Source organism: Mus caroli, chromosome 7, assembly GCF_900094665.2.
Source record: "Mus caroli chromosome 7, CAROLI_EIJ_v1.1, whole genome shotgun sequence".
Taxonomy (NCBI): domain Eukaryota; kingdom Metazoa; phylum Chordata; class Mammalia; order Rodentia; family Muridae; genus Mus; species Mus caroli.
In genome coordinates this window covers 69,418,606-69,426,178 of record NC_034576.1, presented here as the reverse complement: position 1 = coordinate 69,426,178, position 7,573 = coordinate 69,418,606, and the positions used below count along the sequence as shown (strand labels likewise).

Below are 7,573 nucleotides of genomic sequence, written 5' to 3'. Positions count from 1 at the left end.
GAACTCAGAAATCCGCCTGCCTCTGCCTCCCGAGTGCTGGGATTAAAGGCGTGCGCCACCACGCCCGGCTCTCATATTTTCTAATCTAAGTAAACAGTTATTAAAGATGTTCTCCTGGCTGACAAGGTGGCTCAGTGGCTAAAGGAGCCTGCTGCCAAGCCTGGCAGCCTGAGTTCAATCCCTGGAACCCACATAGTGGAAGGAGAGAACAGCCTGCAAGCTGTCTTCTGACCTTCACATGTGCACAATGGTGATGCACATCCCCGCACATACACATTAAATACATAAGTGTAAACATTTAAAGATGTTCTAAGAACTTCTATTTTCTGAAAAGGTTATATTGAACAGAGGGAGAGAAACCTGTGGGGCTCACTAGAGACAATGGTAACTTAATCATTTACCTACATTGGTCACACGCCTTCATGCCAGGGGTGCACATGTTAAAACAAACCTTCTCTTCTCTACAAGTTTCATTCTTTCTTTCTGCTTAAAATTTTATTGCTCCTGGCCAAAGGGACAGATTCTCTAAAGAAAATGTAGGCCTAATTCATATAGGTAATAACTGCAGTTTTTCCATTTTAAAAATACCTGCCTTTTCTAAAAGCACACACAAGGCTTCTCCATGTCCAGAGAGGCCTTCTTCATCACCCTCTCTGGATCTACTTTCTCTCCTGGGCTCTCACTGTCAGGACTTTTCAGAGTTCAGCCCTCCCCACTTCCCCTTGCAGAATAATTCCATGAACTTTTATGTCCTCAATTTGACTTTTGCAAGTTAGGGTTTAGTTCTTTTCTGGGCTCTGTATAGATACTCATTGACTTATCATGGGGCTACGTTCCCATAAGCACACCATAAGCAGCAAAGCTACTTATTGTAGCCTAATTTACTGACCATGTATATAGCACTCACATTAGCTTACGGGTGGGCAAAGTTCATACAAACCTATTGTATAAAAATACAGAATCTCTCGTGTCCATTATTAAATGCTGTGAGAAACCATAGCTGTATGTGTAGAGGAGACATAGTGAGGCCTTCTATAGACATGAGGGGATGTAAAAACACAATATACCAACAAATCCTGGATAGTTTGTCCTGATAGTGCAGCTGCTTGCCAGCGGTGGCTGGCTGCCACTGCCCAGCATCGTGAGAAAGAGGCTGTCTTAGTCAGGGTTTCTATTTTTGCACAAACATCATGACCAAGAAGCAAGTTGGAGAGGAAAGGGTTTATTCAGCTTACACTTCCACATTGCTGTTCATCACTAAAGGAAGTAAGGACTGGAACCCAAGCAGGTCAGGATACAGGAGCTGATGCAGAGGCCATGGAGGCAATGTTACTTACTTGCTTGCTTCCCCTCTTGCTCTCTCATAGAACCCAAGACTACCAGCCCAGGGATGCCACCACCCACAATGAGCCCTCCACCCCTTGAACACCAACTGAGAAAATGCCCCACAGCTGGATCTCATGGAGGCACTTCCCCAACTGAAGCTCCTTTCTTTGTGATAACTCCAGCCTGTGTCAAGTTGACACACAAAACCAGTCAGTACAGAGGGAAAAAAAAATTACATTTCAAAATGTAGTGTTTGGCTTCCACTGAATACTAACAGTGAGTCTGTAAGGAAGAACCCACATGCCTCCTACAGAACTCCGCCTGGAGAGCGAAGACCCACAAACATTTATCCCTGAACATCAACTCAACTCATTCCATGCCAATGGTTACAGTGAACCATTTCTATCTACCCTTGACATGGACAGATCCCTTCCTAAGTAGTTGTATCTTGGCTTACAATACACCCATCCACATTCTGAAAAACCTTTCTATTTTTCTTAGGATGATGTCCCAAACTCCAAAAACACATGGCCTTGCAGGACATTTAAGATCTGCCTTTTGGGGTCTCTTTACTTCTGTGCCCACAAGCTAATAATCTGTATGCTTTCTCTGAGGCCCCCAAAGACTTCTTCAATTAGAAGATAACCTGGGCTTTCACTAACCCCTTTTCTGAGGATATCATATTCAGTTGTCTTTCATTTACTCTTGTATATATTCAAGTCAGGAATAGACAGCCCAGCCCAAAACTCCCTGTCAAAGCCATAGTATTATAGTCTTCAAGATATTTCAGTTTTGGTACCACATCAAACCCCTATTCTTACTTATGACCTTCTCTAGGAATAAGCGAAGTTAGTCTGTCCACATAAGAGGTTACTCCCATGAAAGACACCAAAGGAATACTTTTTATCCGAGTAACAGCCTAGAAAAAAAGACCCTGAGGCAAATCGAACACTGACTCCCACCTGCAACAAAATATCGCAATAGGTTACATCATCCCCAGGAATCCAATCCCCCATAACAGCTTTCTCTATTAAGTGATCAATGCAAAACATAGAAACGGTAATCATTCTGGCATGACCTATACATTCCTGCAAAATCTGCAGCCTGCCCACACCCCCTAATCTCATTTCCATCTTTCTTCCCCTTACTCAGTCACAGTTCCCCTAAACTTATTCCAGTACCAAAGGCTTTGCACTTCAGATTAACTGCTTGTAAAGGCCTTCCCTCAGATCTTTGTTGGATAGTTTTTTTGTTTTTTTTTGTTTTGTTTTGTTTTTTTGTTTTTTTGTCATTCACAGAGCATAAATGTCATTCTCTGAGAGACCTGGCTAACAATCCAAAGAGTCCAGCGCATCCTAGTCAAACTGTATTCCATTACTTTGTGGGTTTTTTTTTTTTTTCCTAATCATTTTGCAGTTTCATCTTCTCTTGTTAAGATAAAAGAAAAAAAAAAAAAGAAACAAAGAAAGGAAAGTTCACAAAGTCTCCCCAACAACTAGAGTAGTGTCAACCCAGTAGACACTTGCTAAAAGAATCAATGCATTTAAACAATGTATCAATGTGCCCACTCTGCGTCCCCCCCCCCCCCAGCTCTTTTCATTCACAAGAAACCGCGAGGGTCGCTATCCTCGCAGGCAAGCCCTTGAACCCGCCTCGCGATCCCAAAGAGCGTGCTCTCTCGCAGGCTGGGCGAGGCAGCCTGGAAGCTAACCGGGTCTCAGAGACCGACAGATGCACCAAACATCGCCACTCGCTTCCAAGAAGCACCGCAGAGCGACGGCGAGTAGGGGCCCTCCTCGCCTGCTCTCGGCCCTGTCGCCTCGCCTGTCGCTCAGCCTGCCACGCACGTGTCGCTCCAGCCACCCAGCTCAACCTGGGCTCCTGCTTACCTGGCTGCCATCCGGCCGGGCCACGCAGCCATCGCCCGGCCACTCGTGCCCACAGCTGCCCACTCCAGGCCACCGTACTCCACGGAAGGCCTCGCCGGCCCCTCCCTCAGCAGGCGGAGAAGCCCCATTCGTAGTACAGTGTCTCTTAGCAACCGCTTAGAGTCTCCAGGCTGGGGGTGGAGCCTGGAGAACCGCCGCGGGGAAGCGGAGTGGGGACGAAGGGAGAGCGACCAATCGGAGACAAGTCCCAGCCTCTATTAGCCCGCCTCCTCTAACTGTCGCGAATCCGCGGGCAGCTTTACGACAGCCAGGGGGTGGGGGCCTCTGGGTGAGGAGAAGGAAGCAACCAACCAACCAAGTCGCCCCCACCCCCTACCCCAACCCCCACCCACCGCGGATCTGGTTTACGGCTTGGAGCGCAGGCTCCAGTGCGGCAGCTGATTGGCTGTCGAAGGCTTGGTCCCATCCCAGTGACCCCAAAGTGCTGGAAGGAGGGGGCGGGGGTGGCCCAGTGCAAAGTGCATCCCGAAAGCCCCCTGTCGGGACACCCTGCTGCTGACACTTCGGACCTGGTACGACTTAGGGTCTCTCTGTCCCCAGACCTCTTGAGTCCCTCGGTAGCTGAAAGCCTCCGGCCCGGCGCGCGGCAGACCCTTGGTCTGAGCCCCTGGACCGGGACTGCCCCCCCCCCCAGCCGGCACTTCCTCCCAGCGCCCCTTCCCGGAGGCTGCTCCGAGGCCAAGATCGCCACCCCCAGCCGGATCGACTATCTGGATGCTCTCTGGGTTGGGGCCGTGAAGCACCCAGGAGGATCAGGAACACGGTGTCCGGCCCTGCCTGGGGTGTTTCTTCAATGGAGAAGTTGGTGAATGTGCAGGAGGCTGAAAGGAGAGAGAGGAGCTGCAACTGAGGACACAGGTAAAGTCAGTTTCTTCCTCCCTTGAGGGGAGGGGGCTGGCTGGGTGGCTGGGTGGGGGTTGGGGGAGAAGCCCTGCTCCAGCCTGCCTGCCCTTGCCACCCTCCAGCCTTTGCTAGGCTCCCCCATCCTCAGACCCCTCTCCTCGCCCCTGGATCACTGCACCACTGATCGGTTTCTGTTTTCCAGGGTTGAGCTTGCTGGAGGACACTCGCGAGTAGAAGGGGTCTGGCCACCCACCAGAGGAGCAATAAACAGTGCTTTGGACCAGCATCCTCTTGAAAGGTAAAGAGGCAGACCTCCCTTCCCCCATTGTTTACTCCTGGCCCCTACCTCATTAAGTAACGCTTTATTTCCAGGGTGGTTGCCTGGGAATGCAAGCTTTCTTAGATCCTAGTTTCCTAGCAAAACCAGAAGCACTGCCCATGCCTGGTCCTTAACACTCCAGTAACTTCTCTAGCCCAGAAACTGGGACCCGGTCAGAGCGTTTCCGTGTTTTGCATTATCTTTTGGTATACCGTGTCATGTACTCTGCTCGGAGGCTTGGAGACCTTTTTGTAGTTCCCCGCCTTCCATACTCTCATAGGAATTCTTCAATTCCATGTTAATTGCTTGTTAATTCTGAATGATTCTGCTTTTAATTAAACCACAGTTTACTGTTTTGCCCATGTACATTTTTTTTTTTTTTTCTCTATGCCTCCATCAGGAAAGCTTCAGGGTTACCTAACTGATAATGGCTTAGTAGCAGAAGGTGAACAGGAGGACTGAAACTTACAGGTTTTGAAGAAAATAATTGGATTTGGCTTTCCTGGAAAAAGTGAATGTGTGTAGCTTAAGAATGGGAACAGTATAAGAACTGTATAAGAGCACTATTAGACCCCGAAACAAAGTATATAGTTTACTATGGTGTTCTTTTGTGTTTGTGTGAGAAAAGTGGATGGAGACCCGGAGCTGTTATGAAGTGATACATAGTATTTGTTACATCTCTGGTGTTCTAGGTGAACTTCTAAAAATTTACAATGTATCTCCTTGACAATAGTGGCACAGTCAGGAATTTTGAAACAAAGTATTGTTTTGGTATGTTTAGCTATCTGCTGCTTGGTTTTGGCAGTGGTCATTCTTGTTTTCTCATTTTAAAACCCTTACAGAGAATTTACTAGATTGAAATATAAGCACCTAGGTCATGTGCTCAGATTTCTGCTGCCTCCGAAAATGCCCTAAAGGTAAGTTTAGAACATTACTATAAAGAGAGAATGTATACAAATAAACCATAGGGAGAGATTATACAAAGGACAACCTAGAGACTACCTAATGATTAACTATAATATTTGTTATCACGTATAAAAAGTGACTCATTTATTTTAATATCTCAAATGTTTTTTGAAATTTTCAGTACAAAGAAGTATTCAAAATGGTAGGCTTTTTATTCCTTTAGATTTTCCGTCTTATCTGCCAGTGTGTGTGTGTGTGTGTGTGCAAGCACACACACACACACACACACACACACAAATAATATGTTTTGATTCTACTGATATTTAAGACATAAGGATAATTTTAAGGGGCTCTGGTGGCTTGCACATTTTTAAGACTTGAAACTACACGCCAAAGAAAGTATGTCCTGAATAAAATTTAAAAATACTATATATCAGCTCTCTGTTCTCACTGTAATTGCTGTATCCTCCTCCTCTTCCTCCTCCTCCTCCTCCTTTTCTTCTTTTTAATTTCTGGTGCTTTGAGACAGGGCTTCTCTGTGTAGTTTTGGCTGTCCAGAAACTCCCTGTAGATCAGGATAGCCTTGAACTCAGGTGTGCCTGACTCTGCCTCCTGAGTGCTGGGATCAAAGGCTTGTACCTGACTGTAATTGCTGTTCTTTCCAGGCTGAGGAATGGGAATCCTGAGGCAGGAGGATGGAGAATTTAAAGCCAACCTGGGCCAGCTACAGAGTGAAACAGGGTTTTAAAGAACCAAATGAAAGAAAGAGAAAAAAAAAATTCACCAGTGACTGTACTATGGAGAAAATTTAGGGTAGTGTTCATATATATGTGTGTGTGTAAAAATTTAGGGTAGCATTCATATATATATGTGCGTGTGTGTGTGTATGTGTGTGTGTGTGTGTGTATGAATCAAGGCAGAGTCTCAAGTTGAGGGGTGGCTGCTATTAAAATACAGAGCTCAGGGCTGGAGAGGTGGCTCAGCGGTTAAATATGGATCAGCACTATGATACTTCAGAGTACTGTATAACTTAAAAAAAATGGTAATAATATATTTGGAGTGTATTTCAGAGATAAAATGCAGTATGTATTTTGTGCCTAGCCTTCTCAGTGGGATGGAGGGTATTTTTCTGCTTTAGAGTTAACCAGATTTGCTAGGGCTCCTGAGTGAGGGTTCTTTTCACCTGAGATGATAAATGAGGATCACTGGTCAGATTTGTAAAGACAGAACATTATCCTGGTTCCCAGCCAGGTCATTATTGCTGCTTAAGTCAGAGTACAAGGATTTGCTCAGCTGGCAGTGGGTTTCCTAAGATTGAGACAAGAGATGTATAAACACACACACACACACACACACACACACACACACACACACACACAGAGGGCTGTGGGAAGGTTGTAATAATTAGCATAATTGAGAATGTTTCGTCTAGATAGTTTAACATTTAACACTTTATTTAGTTTGGACATTCACTGAACAACATGACGAGCTCAATAGTTTCTATTTCTGTATCTGACAGTTAACTTAGTATTAATTCTGTTGTAAGTGACATGGGAGAATACTTACCTGATTATTTGGTAACCAAAAACAAATTCATATCACAAAGGGAGATTATTTGGGGTTACTCAGTGCTAGGTCTTTAGCATATTATGACCACTTCTGTCCTTTATGCCTAAAATGATGTGATTCACAGTTGATTCTGTTATACATTATATATAAGTAAAATATATAATGTCTTATTTTGTTTCTGTGGGTTTATGTGAGAGCACAGACTTGAGTATATATGTGCAGTCTTTAGGGTGTCAACATTTAGCCTTAGTGATACCATTCCGGAAGTGGGTAAATAAAGTCAGATTCAGTTTGTCTAGCTGAAACCTGACCTTCTGTCTTTTCATTTTCATCCCAGTGCACTCCCTTGGTGCAATGATCTTGCAAATTTCTGAGGCACTAGCCTGAGGCTGCTAACTTTGACTTGGCATGCCTGTGTTAATAGAACACTATTGACAACGCATTTCTAATACCTGTGGGTTTAAGCTTTGAGTTGGGTCTGCATAAATAATTCTAAACTTTCCTCAGTCAGTTCACCTCATCCACATTTTGTGAAAATCATTGGGTTTTCTTCTAGAATCTATGTGATTCATAGTTCTACTTGATAAGAAATCTTTGTGTCACGTAGAGGTCCAGTCATTTGGAGGAAATACAATATCCTTCTTTAGGGACATAATCACTA

At 45.0% G+C, this 7,573-nt stretch overlaps 2 protein-coding genes across 6 annotated transcripts in view; one reads left to right on the top strand and one right to left on the bottom strand.

Moving 5' to 3' along the window:
• Positions 1–3,300, bottom strand: part of Lins1 (lines homolog 1) — a 27,221-nt gene extending 23,921 nt beyond the window's left edge. For all 3 annotated transcript variants that reach the window (XM_029480183.1, XM_029480185.1, XM_029480184.1), the window contains exon 1: positions 3,216–3,300. The gene's annotated coding sequence lies outside the window, so the exon portion shown is untranslated. The remainder of the gene's footprint in view (positions 1–3,215) is intronic.
• Positions 3,301–3,622: 322 nt separating this feature from the next.
• Asb7 (ankyrin repeat and SOCS box containing 7) overlaps positions 3,623–7,573 on the top strand; it is a 42,714-nt gene continuing 38,763 nt past the window's right edge. For 2 of the 3 annotated variants that reach the window (XM_021168892.2, XM_021168894.2), the window contains exons 1-2: positions 3,623–4,133; positions 4,321–4,416. The gene's annotated coding sequence lies outside the window, so the exon portion shown is untranslated. Of the gene's footprint in view, positions 4,134–4,320; positions 4,417–5,279; positions 5,355–7,573 lie in introns of all 3 variants that reach the window. The other variant, XM_029479628.1, reaches the window with a different exon arrangement.